Genomic DNA, 13,879 nt, shown 5'->3' on the forward strand with positions numbered 1-13,879 from the left:
TAACATCTATTATGTACCAGGTATTATGCAAAGTACTTTACAGATAACTATCTCATTTTAATTTGGGAAATAACTAATGTGGTCTTTATCCCCACATATAGATAAGGAAAGGGAATAAAGGCTGAAGTGACCTACTCAGGGTCACACATTCCTAAACCTCCAAGATTTTACTTGCACTTGGGGCTTCCAAACTCTAGGTCCAGTCCTCTATCCACGGTGTCAGCTAGCTGCCTCATGTCACATGTCATGGATCTATATTTGGGGATATTCATGGATCCATGTTTGGTAATATTCAATGTTTTTTATCAATGACTTAAAGTCATATAGATGATGTGGTCAGTAATTTTTCTTAACTTTTAGTTTAGTTAGTTTAATGAAAAGTATTTATTTTCTCTAACGTGCAACTACCCTAAATTAAAATTATATGTATCATTTTGCTTTCTAAATCTATTTCAATTCTTCCAAAAGGAATTAGATGCTCTGGCATTGAGACTGGTCAATATATATTGATTATTGTTTTAAAGTCTTTCACAAGGGTAGTTAAGTGGTACAGTGGATAGAGCACCAGCACTGAAGTCAGGAGCACCTGAGTTCAAATGTGACCTTAGACATTTGACTCTTACTAGCTTTATGACCTTGGGCAAGTCACTTAACCTTGATTGTCTTATATCCAGAGTCATCCCCAGTCATTCAGATCCATATTCAATCACTGGATCCAGATGGTCCTGCAGGAGAAAATGAGGCTGTTGACTAAGCACAGGACCTCCTCACTCAAATCCAATTCACTTGCTTGTCATGCATCACCTCCCTGATGCCATGATGTTCTTCGAGAACAAAGGATAAACATCATCATCAAAGTCTTTCACAGCAGTTTGCCTTTATTTATATGAAATTTATCGCACATGTTAAATTGACCTCCTAGTTCTGATCATTTCACTTTGCAACAATTCATATAAGTCTTCTCAGGTTTCTCTGAAATCATCCCTTTTGTCATTTCTTAAAGCATAAAAATGTTCCATTAAATTCACATACCATACTTCTTCAGTCATTTCTCAACCCACAATGGACTCCACTTAAATTTCTTTAACCAAAATTACAGACAGACAGACAGACAACACACAGGCACAGACACAGATACAACACACACACACACACACACACACACACACACACACACACACACTCATGCACATATTCTTATGGGCATTTTTCTCTTTTCTTTGATCTCATTCTACTATATGTGTTAATTCTGGGTCATTTAAATGAATTTTTGATCATAGTTTCAAACGACCTTCCAGAAAGATGGACAAATTCATACCATTCCTTTACCAATAAGGGCATTACTGTGCCTTTGTCATTTAACATTTTTATCATCTTAGCCAGACTGAAGAGGATCCTCAGAGTTGCTTAATTTGCATTTCTCTTTTAGCAATTTAGAGCATTTTTTTCATACCTTGATAGTGTGGATTTTTTCCTTTGACCTCTAATCAATTGGGGAGTGACTCATAAATTTGAAACAGTACCTTACATATCCTGGAAATGAGACTTTTATTAGAGAAACAATGCAAAGCTATTTTCTCTGGTAACTTTCCCCTGTGATTGTTTTAGTTTCTGCAAAAGCACATTAAAATGATGGCTTTAACTTCATTTCTTCTCAACTATTTTAATCAACTATCAACACTTTTTAACTTTCCAATCTGGTTTGCAAACATATCATTCAACTGAAACCAATCCCTCAAAGTTACTAGTGACCTTTTATTTGCCAAATTTAATTTCCTCATTCTTCTCTACTCTCGGCACCAACTTCCATGGTAATGATCTATAGCTGTCCACTTGAACCAGATAGCTCTGGGAGGAGAAAGGGAGGCTGGTGATTTTGTACTGCCCTCCCTCACTTAAATCCAATTCAGTTTTCAAATCATGGCAAACCTCCCTTATGTCATGGTCCTCTTTGAAAACAAATGACAAATAACAGAAGCCCTTACACTGTTGATACTCTGTTCTCTCTAGGTTTCTGTGACATCACTCTATCCTGGTTTTCCTCCTCTCAACCATTCCTTCTCAATCTCCTTTACTGTATCTTGGAGTATGCCCCTAGTGCTCTTTCCCTAAGTCATCTCTTCTTTCCTTAAACTGTTTCATTAGTGATATCATCAACTTCCAAGAATTCAAGTATCATATCTATAATATTCTCAGATCTACTAAAACAATTCTAACTTATTCCTCAACCTTGTCATCTCAAACTGGATATTCCATGGACATCCTAAACTTTAACATATCCAAAACCAAACTTATTATCTTTTCCCCTAAACCCTCCCCTCATCCTTCTTCCGAACTTCCCTATGACTGTCTTTGGTAGCATTACCCTTCTAGTTACTCATATTCTTAACCAAAGAATCATCCTTGACTCTTCACTCTCTTTCACCCCAAACCTATATCCCATCTGTTGCCAAACCCTGTCAATTTTACTTATATGATATTTCTTGAATATACCTTCATCCTTTCTTCTGACATTATCACTAACTTGTTAAGGATCCTCATCATCTCACACCTAGCTGCAATAACCTGCTAATTAGTCTTCCTGCCTCAAATCTCTCCTCATTCAGTGGTCAAATGGGTCTTCCTAAAGCAAAATCAGTCATCTCACCATCACAATCCCCACAATCAGTTCCAATGACACCCTATTGCTTCTAGAACCAAATATAAAATCCTGTTTGTTTTTCATAAACTTTATAACTTCATACACTCCTACTTTTTCATTTTTCTTATACTTGCACTCCACCACTCACATACTCACACACAGAAACACAGAGACACACGTATATATGACCTACAACCCAACAATACATTAGCCTCCTTGCTGTTCCTCACACATGATTTATCTCCCAAATCTGTGCATTTTCACTGGTTGTATCCTCTACCTTTAATGCCTTCCCTCTTGGCTCCTGTGGCTTCCTTCAAGTATCAATTGAAATCCTACCTTATATAAGAAGCCTTTCTTAACATCTTCCCACCCTCCCACTTAATGTCAGTGACTTCCCAATCTCTGATCTATCTATGTATTTCAAACATATTTGCATATTGTCTGCCCCATTAACCTGTGAGCTCCTTAAGAAGAAGGACTGGCTTTTTCCTTTCTATCTGTTGAGTCTAGCACTGTGCCTGACACATGATGGATACTGAGTAAATGCTATAATAGAAATTTAATATTCTGCAATCCTCTTTATTTCTTGGTCATGAATTCTTCAGCTATCATAAATCTGAATGATATTCTCTGCCTTATTCCTTTAAGTTATCTATTATGTAACTGCATGTATGTGTGTACACATATATACACATATATGAATGTATATAAAGATACATATATGTTTATTTAGATATATGTATGTTCATATATAATTAAAGATATATAAACAAACAAATTTATGTATTTGCAAATTATTTTGGCATAGAGTATGAAATGTTGACCTATATCTAATATATGTCAGAATGCTTTCAAGCTTTTTCAGAGATTTCATTCAAATATGAGCCCCTTCACCATTTACTGAGATTTATGGATTTATCAAATGATAGGTTACTAGGTATGATTGGTTCTATATACTGTATAACTAATCTGTTCCACTGATCAAGTTTTCTATTTGTTTATTTTTTTAATTAGCATGAAAGAATTTTGTTTACCATTAGCTATGATTTGAGTTTGGGTATTTCCAAGCTCCCTTCTTTTCTTCCTTTTTTAACTATTTCTCTTAATATTCATGTTAAGTTTGCTAATCTAGGTGAACTTTATTTTTACTTTTTCTAGGTATCTAAAGCAGTCATGTCATGGTTTCATTGGTATGGCACTGGAAAAGTAAATTAATTTAGGTAGAACTGTCACTGTGTTATATTGCTTTGGTCTACTCACAGGTAATTAATATTGTTCCAATTATTTTTGCCTATTTCTATGAGTAATATTTTTAGTTGTATTCCTTTTTTTCCAATTTGTATCTTGGAAAGTTTTGTACATTTAAATGGAGTTTCTCATTATATCTTTTCCTGCTGATATGTGGGTTATTTTTGTGTATTTATTCCTATAATACAACTTTGCTGGAGTTATTATTTCAATTAATTTTACTTGACTCTTCATGGTTCCATAAATTATCTTATCATCTGCAAAAATCTTAGGCTTATTTCTAATACTCCTCCCTCTATTTATTCTTATTGCTTTAGACTGAATTTCTAAAACTATCAAATAATAATGGCAAAAAGTTATATCTTTCCTTTATCCCTGAACTTAATGAAGTCTTTAGCATATTCTCATACATATAATGCTACCTCTATAGTTTAGATCAATTCAATAATAAGACTTAGAAAATACTCTTTATAATTAGAAAAACAATAACAATATTCAATTGGAAGAATAAAGTATATATTATCTCAAGATAAATCATGAGACAAAGTAAAAATGAAGGCAGTAACAAAACCCAAACTAAATTATCAGAACTAGCCACAACTATATGTTCAAGACAACCTCACACTGGCTTAAAAAGTTTAATATTTTCTCCCTTTGGACCTGACATATAGATGGCAAAGTAATAGCAAGAAAAATAATCATGGTTAACATTATTGGTTGAGTCAACATACTCACCTCCTGATATGTGGTAATTTTGCTTTGCTATATGCCAAGAAATCTTTTCAATAAATTAAACATTTGCTCACCCAGGGAAAATAATAATTTCATAAGATCATTGTTTACAGGTGCAAGAAATAGGACTAGTATAGACAGATAGATAGATAGATGATAGATAGATAGATAGATAGATAGATAGATAGATAGATATAGATAGATAGATAGATAACATTTACATAGAGAGAAAGCCAGGGAGGTACCAAAAATTATCAGAGCTACATTAACATACCACATGGCTCAATCATTAAGATGCAGTGAATGAGGGAAATTAATAGCAGTTCTTTTATAAACTACTTATAAAAACAAAATAAAAATTATTATTATGGTAAAGACCAAAGAATCTTAAGGATAAAGGAATAAAGCATAATTGTTAAAAAAAAAAAGAAATAGAACAAATCCACCAATCCCACTTCACAGATATTCCAAAATGAAAATTCCCATGGATATTATAGTCAAAGTCTAGAGCTCCCAGGTCAAGGAGAAAATATTGCAAGCATTCAGAAAGAAACAATTCAAATATAGTAGAGTCACAGTTAAAATCACACAAGCTTTAGAAAATTCCACATTAAAGGACCAGAGTTTGGAATATGATATTCCAAATGTCAAAGGAACTAGGATTACAACCAAACATCAACTACCCAGCAAAACTGAATGTTATCCTTTAAGGGGGAAAAATGGATATTTAATGAAATAGAGGATTTTCAAGCATTCTTGATTTAAAAAACAGCTTAATGAAAAATTTTGCTTTCAAATATAACACTCAAACGAAGCATAAAAATGTAAAATGAAAGAGAAATCATAAGAGATTCAATAGTTAAATTTTACATTCTAATTTAGGATGATACTTGTAATCCCTAAGAACTTTATCATTATTAGGGCAGTTAGAAGGAGGCTATATAGTCATAGGGCACAGGTCTAAATTGACTATTATGGCATGATTTCAAAACACTAAAATCAAGGGATATAGAGAAGGATGCTTTGGGGAAAAGGGGAAGAGAAAGAGAGAACAGGAAAAATTATCTTATATAAAAGAGGCACAAAAGGAATAGCTTTTATAGTAGAGGGAAAAATAAGGGGATGAAGTGGCAGGTAATGCTTGAATCTTATTCTCATCAGAAATGAGGCCTTTATCAGAAAAACTTACTATAAAAATTTTCTCCAGTTTCCTGCTTTTCTTCTAATCTTAAGTGCATTTATTTTGTTTGTTCCCAACCTTTTTAATATGTTACTCTTTGCTGTTGATATGATGATATGCTTCGAGAATCCTACAACTTTGCTAAAGTAGTTTTTTTAGTTGAATCACTAGGATTCTCGAAGCATATCATCATATCAACTGCAAAGAGTAACAGTTTTTGTTTCCTCATTGCCTGTTCTAATTCCTTGTTATCACAACAAAAATAACATTTATGAATGATCCTTTGCTCATTCAAATCAAGTGAGGCAAAGAATGGAAAGAGGTATTTCAACTAAAATTACTCACTACTATCAAGGAGATTCAGCACAGGGCCTTGAAGTTGAGGAGAAAGTTGCTATAGATTATAAAATTCTCCAGATTCTGCTGCATTGATGATATCCATCCCCAGAATAAGCATTTTAAAGATTTTGACCTGATGAGTCATATAGGAAGCACCAAGTGATGTAGGCAGGTACTATCTAGATGATGGTACGTAATTAAACAGACAACCTGTAGTTGTCTGTGTGTGTGTATCTGTCTGTCTGTCTGTCTGTCTATAACCACAATTCAATGTATTTTCAAGTTCCCCAAGTTACTGAAGTAGGTCATCTTTTCTTAAAACTCTTTCCCCTCTGCCTTCATATTATTAGCTCATGGACAATTAACCTTTCTTAACATTCAACCCTACTTAATATTCTTTTAAATTAAATTTAAAAAATTCTTCAAAATTATAATACTCTTGGTAGATTCATAAATGTATATTGAGAAGAACTCTCTAATAAGATGTCTGTTTCAACAGTTATATATGTGTATTTTTTCTAGAAGGAATGCTTACTCTATTCTGAATGTGTTACTGGTATGGTAAAGGAATATGAATATAGAAAAAATCCTCAATTCAAAAATGTATAATATAAAAATATAAATTACATATGGTAGAAACAGTTAACTGCAGTTCTCAAGATGTCTGTACAATATGTGTATATGTATATATACAAAATAAGTAACTAGTTAATCCTGGATAGAAATAGCAAATACATGATGAACTAGATCCAAAATTGAACAGGAGGGGAATAGGCTAAATTGTCTTTGGAAAATTGAAAAGTTCTATTAATGACCCCAAGTTTCTCCTAGAAACAAAGTTCCATTTCTTTAATATCAATAATCCTCAGGTCATTATATAGCTAATACAAGTTATTGAACAATGCAATCTCTGAACAACTGAAATTGAGAATGACTCAAAGGGAAAAAGATAGATGAACAAAAACAGACAGGAATTGAAAGAAGTTTATGTAGAATATTATCAAAGAGATGCATAAGGGAAAAATAAAATGAATTGGTCACATGTGTGAAAATTGATGGACAGCCCATAGGTTCACTGGTTTCCTCACTGTGTCAAGAGAAAATAAGTAAAGCCCCAGTAAAGAAGGCAGATTCTTGAGGCAAAGCTCATTGGGGGGCAGGAGGGTGTGGGGGTGGGGGACAGGGAGGGGGAGATATAGACCAGGTCATATAGGATGGGCAAGGATTAGAGGAAATATTCTGATAATATTATAGATTTGTTTTTATCTATTTCAAATGAAGAAACACATTCCCGGAAATTAACCAAAGTTTATGGATATAATTGGATATATATATATATATGGATATGGTTGATACTGAATATGACATCCAGACATTTAAGCTAAAATCAATGGGGAAAGAAACTGTGATATGTAATTCCTAAAACTAAAGTCCACAATTTACAAATTGGAACTTTTTTTTTTTGTACCTAGAATTGGGTCACAAGAAAATGGGGCCTTTCCATAAAAGGACTTACTCTATTTAGCCCTGCAGATAATCAGTTCCTGATATGTACATAGATGAATACATCAATAATCACAGGCTAAGAAATGCACATAGATCATTGTGAACACACAGAGAATTATGTTCAACAGATATTTCTGAGTCTACCAAAGGGGCATCTGAGATTGAGAGAACAGACAAAAAATGGTTAGGAAGTGTTAAAAATTAGCTGCAATGGAGGGAGATGGGACAGAGTATGAGGCAAAGATGGCCTTCTTTGGTAACTATATAACTCAAAAGTACACTGAGCTGTGGTTACAGAGCCAGCCAATATCAAATGAATCAAGAGACTTGATTAGATTTATCAGGTTCCATAAAATGGATATGGAACTGAAACATGCAATATGATCAATTCCTGAAACCTTGCAAATGAATAGTGTATGTGAGTGGGGCAGAACACATGCCTCCTTTACTGTTCTGTTTCTTCTTGCCCCATTTATAGATGGGCCTCACTGAAAAAGGAGAAATGGATATGTGACTCCCCCTCACTTTGAAATAACCACTCTATAATTCCTAAAAATATGATTTTCAAACTCATTATTCCACTGGAAAAGCATGCTCTCTCCAGCGTTACCAGTGATTTTAAATTGCCAAATCTAACAGCCTTTACACACCCATCTTTCTTGACTCCTCTGCAGGATTTGCTACACTATAGTTTGACCTTTTTCACTATTATTTCTGCCTAGATAGAAACTCTTCTCTGAAATTTCATTCTACTCTCTCTTTGTTCTTCTGCCTGACAGTTTCTTTTCAGGCTCCTATTGTTCATAATCCACATCATGCCCTCTCACTAGGCCTTCTTCTCACTATACACCTCATTATTGTCTCCCTAAAGATGACCCCCAAATCTATAAATCCAGACCAAGCCTCTCTCCTGAGCTTTATTCAAAATGAATTTTTCAAGAACATCCTAAACACAATAAATCTGAAAGAAACCAAATAACCTATCTTAAAACTTTTTTTTCAGAGATAGCAACATCCTTTCACTATCCTAAGTTCTTTATCACAGTATCTTTCTCAGCTCTTTATACTCCCTTACCCCACATATCCAATTATTTGCCAAATCTGATAGTTTTTATTCTATTCTCTCCCCCACCATAGTTTAAGGCTCTTCAAAAATGAGCTCATTTAGGGATCACCAAATAGAAAGTGTCCTCTGGATAAGTATGTAAAGAAAAGAACTTTAACAAGAGAACTAAAGGATCTCTAAGTCAAGTGAGATTTAATAAGTTCACTGGTCTATGGAGACCCATATTCCACTTCTCCTCTGAGGTAACTTGCCAAACTAAGATGGAAATATATTTTGTATATTTTTATCTGGGATGTTATTACTGATACACTTCCATCTAACAAAGGGGTTTTCTTTCAAAGCAGTAATCCATCTGGTACTTTTAATAGCCACAAAATTAACTAACAAGAAGAAATGAAAAGAACACAACACACACTGCTATTAATGGAGCTCCACGCATGTCACTCCCCACACAGTGTACTAAAAATGGACTTATCCAAATTTGAGTGTCTCCACACAAATGTCTGTGCCTTTCAATTCAGAGAGATGAGATCTTGATGTTTTCCTTAAAACTGCAAAAACACTTGCTCTGCAATTCCCTCTTTTTACAGCAACATTCTAGGAATTTTCAGCAACAATTTATGTTGACTAACACTTTATGGCACATGACTGGGCACTTCTTTGATCTGACAAATATGAGAAGTCATGGTTCCAACAAAAAGTAAAATCAAATACTTTAAAAGACCTGATTGACAGATGCTATATTCTGTGTCTATGAGAATAACTTACTAAGGAAGGATTCTTCTGGTACCCTTATTTATTAGGACCCAGCAGGCAAAATAACATCAAAAGATCAAGAAAGGTGAAAGTGATTTCTTTCTGAAGTTGCATGTAGGTATAAATGTTTTCAAACTCAAGAACAATATCATAACAAATCAACTGAATTTCCTGTGTGTAAAAAATATATGAAGAGAGTCATTTTGATATCAGGAGGGGGGAGAAAAAGTAGCCTGAATTTATAGATGATCTGTGAAGAGTTAAAGAAAATTGAAACTTTTCACCCAGAGAGAGTAAATGTTCCCATTTCCAAATAGCTTGGAACCAAAGTAATTCTAGATACTTTAATATTTTGGGTAAAGAAGACATTAAAATAGTCATAAAGTTTTTTCTTACCTTCTAAGCTGCCTTCCTTTGACAGTCACAATCCCCAATAGAACAGATAACTCAGTCTTCCTGGTAAGCAAAAATAAACAATGAATATGCAGAGAATAGATCAGCAAAGCAAGTAAACAATAATGACCAGGCTTATCTAGCATACTACTTGACAATGGCACACGAGGTCTCCAGGTATAACTGCTAAATGTTCAGGTTTCTAATATGGACTAAGACAAACAGTTTGCTAATGCTCAGACCTGACAGAGACTGTATGCATAGCAAGAAACACACACCTCCATGAATATTAAGTTTACCTTTCTTCCAGGAGATGGAAAACCAAAGATATCTATAACATAGTTAATTTTAGAAGAGAGAACTATGACAAAATGGAGGTATAAGCTGAGGTTGTAGAGGTCAGAGATTGAAAGGAGTAGTTTTAAAGGTAAAAAAAAAAAAACTATTCAAACCACTATATCAGAGACCCAGGATAAATGCGTGTTGAGAATCAAAAATATCAGATATTATAGGAAAAGAAGGTGCATGGCTAACCAACAAAATAAAGGAATTGTCTCACAGGTAAACTCACCTTTCAAAAAAAAGATTATTTAAGGAGAACAGGAGAAATGAGACAAATAAGCCAGAAACCAGAAATTCAGTATGCCAAAAAATAATCCAAAGACAACATAATTCGAAAAACTAAAAAGACAAAAAAGATATTTTTGTATTAATTTTAAAGAGAAAAATACCAACTATAAAATCTATGATACCATCTTTTGATTATTACTACAAATGGTAAACAAGACTAAAAAAAGAGTTAAAAGAGAGATTACATTGTTTTATTTATGGAAGTTTCTATCTCTAATTGTCTTTTGAAATATATGAGATGGAAACAAGTTATGGGATACTAAATAAAAGAGAGATACACAGGGTTTCTTAGACCAGACAATATGGATCAACCATTGGATAAAAATAGATAGCATCTGCCTAAGAGTTTTAAAGGTAAAAATGAAGTTGGTCAAAGTTCATAGAAGATGAAATCATTAATATTACAACTCTTCTGTTAGAGGACTGACAGATCTTTAGCGTGACTCCCATTCATATGAAGAGCTCCCGAGGAAATCATAAGAACTACAGATTGGTGAGTCTGCTTCCATACTAATAGGCTGATGAAATCTGTAATAAGCACTGAATCCATAAACAAAAACATATTAAGTAAAAGGAACATTTTCTTGCAAGGGAAAATAATGCTGAAGTTCTTGAAGAGAATTTTGAATGTAAGTTAGATTCCTAGTGTACATTCTTTGGATTATACAACAGCTAAGTTTAAAATCAAAACAACAGTAACAATAATGATAACAACAACAATAACAATCACAACAAATTAAGCACAAGAATATCATAAGAAATGAAAGGTAATTAGGGACAATGGTTAGAGATCTAGTCTCAAAGTCAAGTCCAGCCTCAGACAAATATTGGTTGTATGGCCCTGGGCAAGTCATTTTACTTTCTAGTACCCCATATAACTCTATATTATAAATTTTAAGAAAGTGTTGACCTTCAATGTTCAAGAGTTTCCCAAACTAATGAAAGCACCTATCAATGTTTTAATGACTTTTCTACCTATAATCTAAAGAATTTTTTAAAAGACACTGCAAAAGGTAAACCTTTGGCAAGAAGCAAGGGCAATTGCCCATAAAATTCTCTATTCTTCATGAGCTTTAGAATCTATTGTAGAGATAATGGGGAGCAGATCCTGTATTACAAGAATTCACTATCCTAAGAGTTAGTTTAGACTAATAAGGTTTAAAGTAAAGAAAAGTTTAAATCTTTAGATAACAGATCCATAACAGACTATTAAAGGAAACTAGGAATGAGGAAGTGGGGAGGGAAGGGGAAAAGAAAAGAAGCATATCTTTTTTTTTCAGAAAATCAAATCTTCTGCAAAATAATATTTTACCATAGGTAGACAAAAATTGTGCTGTATAGATAAGAGGTAAATTAAACTAAATTTACTCACTGACCTCAGGTTGTGTCTATATGTCTACAAATATTAACTTTTATATTCTTTCATGTTAAAAATTGTCTTTCATTTGGGTCCTCCTGACTGTCACACCCCACCCCATCTAGTAGAATAAGTTTATAAATAGCCAGTATAAAGTGGCAATACCTAGAAAGTAAGATTACAAAAGGAAACCTAGAAGTCACATACAAATTATCCCCAAAATCAAAGGAGCATAATTTACAAATTGCATCATCTATTAAAATTAAAGATCATATTCTGATAATATATGCTTCATCCGGGGAAAATTAGACATTGCAGTAAGGGCCTTCTGGTTCTATATGTATATTTCAGACAAGCTTCAGACTTCCTTCAGTAGGGACCATCAGATCATCAAATCTTGCTGAAAATTTTGATAGGATATGGACATGTTAACTTTAAAGTTTTACTGACAACTTTGAAAGTTTTTATATAAAAACAGACAAGTGAGAAGTCTTTTTTTTGTTATTTTATTTGGTTTAGCTCCAAACACTTAGGTAAATAGACTGATTGGTTCTTTTATTATCCTTTTCTCTTCCAATCAGGTATCATACAGAACCAGAACCCTAAAGGAGTTAACAGGAAATCATGATGAGTGTCAAACTGGCAAGTATGTGATTTAGCATATCACAAGACCTCTTTTGCCAGTTCAGTACTAAACAGGCCTTGGATTTTGATTAGTGTTTCCTTATTTCTTTTTCAATTTATTTAGTATAACCCTAAGCTTTGGAAGAACTCTGTTCCTTTTTTAAATTAATTTCAAGGAAAACATTAATATTATTTTTACACCATTTCAAACCCCTAATAAGATTAACTTGTATATTTATTAAGTTCATTTTGACTGCTTTGGACAATTTTGTGCATCACTAAAGGGATTCATACTTAAATTATGCTTAAAACTCTGGTAAAATTAGGAAAGAAGTAAAAAAATTTAAATTAAGTCTCTAATACTTAAAAAATTAGATGCTTGTCATCAAATAAATGAATTTTAGTATATTTATATTTTTTACTCCAGAAATTTAAAGGTATGTTGTTTTTAAACTCTTAGAGTCATAAAGTCTCAACTACTTCCTTATTACCTATTTGATTTTTATACCTAATATTGAATTTTTATCCAAAGCTAAATTATAAGTTAAATGAAATGCTACTGAAAACAAGTGAGGTGTTATAAGATTAAAATGAACTCACTCTGAAAAATCAATCCATTAATCAATAATAAACAAGTATTATATTAAGAGATTTCTATGACTAAGCATATACAATTATGAAATCATCCTTGTCTTCATAGGGATTACATTAGTTTTGGTGAAACAATATGCATAAACATACACATATACATACATATAAATACAAAGTTAAGACTAAGTCATGAGAACAGGCAGGACTGAATCATTAGCAGCTGCAGGGTAGACTAAGACTTTAGATACATGGTTGAGCTTGAGCTTTGTAGGCAGTGAAGGATTCTAAAGAAATATAGTAAGGTTAAAATGTATTCTGTATATATGGTATAGTCTAGGTAGCAAGATGAAATGTAATGAGTGCAAAGGTAGAAACATGAAGCATGAAATGTCATGAGTGAAGAACAAAGAGAAAGCTTGATTAGTTGGACGGAAGAATCTGTATAAGGGAATGATATGTAATAAGCCTGGACTCTTGAGATAGTTCATTTGAAAGGTGATGAAGGCCCAAATTAGGTGGTTGACAAGCAGAGAGAAGGAGATGGATGAGAGATAGGTTATGGAGATAGAAACAAAAAGATTTAGCAACTAAATTTAATCTGCAATGAAGAAAAAGGATGAGTCAAGGGCAATACCAATGTTGGGAGCCTGAGTTTGTGAACATGGAAGTTCTCCACAAAATGGTGAAGTTAGGAAAGGGGGTAAAATTAAGAGCGAAGATAAGATCTATTTGGGCTTTATTGAATTCAGGAGATGCTCTATGGGAAATATACTGTAAAACATCCAAAAGGCAATATGGCAGCAGAGTCTATGG

The 13,879-nt window shown here is 33.3% G+C and overlaps 1 long non-coding RNA gene across 1 annotated transcript in view; it reads right to left on the bottom strand.

Moving 5' to 3' along the window:
* Window positions 1-13,879, bottom strand: part of LOC141507147 (uncharacterized) — an 866,305-nt gene that overhangs the window by 690,335 nt on the left and 162,091 nt on the right. Inside the window, exon 5 of the long non-coding RNA XR_012474087.1 lies at window positions 9,868-9,927. This is a non-coding gene — a long non-coding RNA (uncharacterized LOC141507147). The remainder of the gene's footprint in view (window positions 1-9,867; window positions 9,928-13,879) is intronic.

This window comes from Macrotis lagotis, chromosome 1, assembly GCF_037893015.1.
Source record: "Macrotis lagotis isolate mMagLag1 chromosome 1, bilby.v1.9.chrom.fasta, whole genome shotgun sequence".
In the NCBI taxonomy this organism is placed as follows: Eukaryota; Metazoa; Chordata; class Mammalia; order Peramelemorphia; family Peramelidae; genus Macrotis; species Macrotis lagotis.